Source organism: Grammomys surdaster, unplaced genomic scaffold, assembly GCF_004785775.1.
Source record: "Grammomys surdaster isolate TR1022 unplaced genomic scaffold, NIH_TR_1.0 228, whole genome shotgun sequence".
NCBI lineage: Eukaryota > Metazoa > Chordata > Mammalia > Rodentia > Muridae > Grammomys > Grammomys surdaster.
The window spans coordinates 277,123-279,089 of NW_021604673.1; positions in this window are offsets into that span (position 1 = coordinate 277,123).

Below are 1,967 nucleotides of genomic sequence, written 5' to 3' on the forward strand. Positions count from 1 at the left end.
ATGTTGAATGGAGAAAAGTGGCAAGCCTGCAAACCCTAATTCTAGATGAGTCATCCTCAAGACTTTTGTCTTGTGAGATGACTTTTCATCATGCTTAAAGCTTTATTGTTTTCCTTACCTTTTTCTTATTCACATGCAAGTGAGCTTAAAAGTTCAGTCAAAATCTATACATTATCAACTTACATTCAATGATGAAGTAAAAGTGTTTGGGAATGCACAACCACCTCATACCGCAGTGTCTTGCCTTGATTTTTTTTCTTTTTTATGTGCACATGTTGTATGCATGTGTGAATCTGTGTTTGTGGTCCTGTTTGTAGGTGGGTGCACACATGTAAATGTTTGGATGCAGAAAACGTATATCTTCACCAATTTCTATTTTATCTTATCTGAGCAGGGTCTCTCGATCAATCCCAGGTCTCATGGACACAAATAGTCTTCCTATCAAGTTTACTCCATGAAACCCTTGTCTATACCTTCTGAGACTGAGATTAGAGAGTGATAGCCATGCTTAGCTGTCAATGCTATTGGTTGTGGGTATATAAACTCTAGCCTCTTGCTTGATTAACAAGCACTTTAATGACCACGGCATTTCTCCAGCCAGAACATTGTATTTTAATTGATGAGCATCCTTTTTTATGGTAAACCTGTCATTTGGAGTCTTGATCAGAATGAATGGCCAAAGCATTCAGCTAATTTTACCTGAGAGTTGTGCAAATATTTGTCTAAAAACTGATAAATATTAGATAATGTACAATGTAGTAATGGAGGAGTGGGTATCTTTCTATTCCATATTTCCCATGATCTTTGGAAATTCCTCTAATAAACTTTCAAAGGAAACATTATCAGCATCTCATAATGATTACTTTTATTTAAGATATCATAATATATCATTCTAACATTTTCATTTACTAGTGTAAATCTTCTACCACCACTAAATTTCCAAATAAAAAGGTAAAGATAAATTTGTGCTATTTTTTCTTATTTATCTACTTTTAAAAAAATATCTAGCTTTCAAACCCCTTGCAAAAGTGACCAATGAAGTCTTGTGGATATAGTATTTTGAATTCTGCTGTATTTTAACATATTTTAAGTACTTGTATTTTTTATATATTTCCATCATTCCTTTCTTGCTGAAGATGTGCACATGTATTGGATAGTCTACCAAAGTTTTATTTTGAACCCCAAACATGAAAATTTACAAGCACTTAGGAATCTGTAACACATTGTCCTTCTGTTGTCGTTGTTGTCGTCGTTGTCGTTGTTTTTCATGAGAAAAGCTTTTCTACTTTCAGTTTGTGTATGGAATATCCCCTGGAAGCATATGTATTCGAGGCTTTTTCCTTTATCTAGACTCATTACTGTTGCTGTTTAAAATATGCTGACAAAGGCAACTTAGGTGAGAAAAGGTTTTATATCACCTTACAGTTCTGGGATTCAATCCAACATGGTAGGCAAGTCAAGACAGGAACATTAAATGGATAATCACATATCAACCACTGTCAAAAACAAAGAAAAACAAACACATGTATGCTTGCTTACTTGGTTGTGTTCAGTTCAGTTTCTCCACTGTTACATGCTCTGTGTTCCTCCTACCTATGGTACTACACACAATAGGCTGGTCTTTTCACACTAAGTGACTCAATTAAAATAAGGCTACAGACATGCACAGAGATCAAATCAGTATAAACACTCTCCATTGAGTCTCTCTAATCAAGTAATTCTTGGGTGTGTTGACCTTAAAAAGCTAACCATTACATTTCCAATGTAACAGTATTCAGAGGTGGTGCCTTTGAAGGGGACTGGATCATAAGGACTCTGACCTTGGTACTGATAGGCTCATATGGATGTGGATGGTCTGTTGGAAGGTGATAGAAAGTTAATAAGTGAGATTTAAATACTGGAACCTTGAAGGCTAGCTCTTCTCTCTCTCTCTCTCTCTCTCTCTCTCTCTCTCTCTCTCTCTCTCT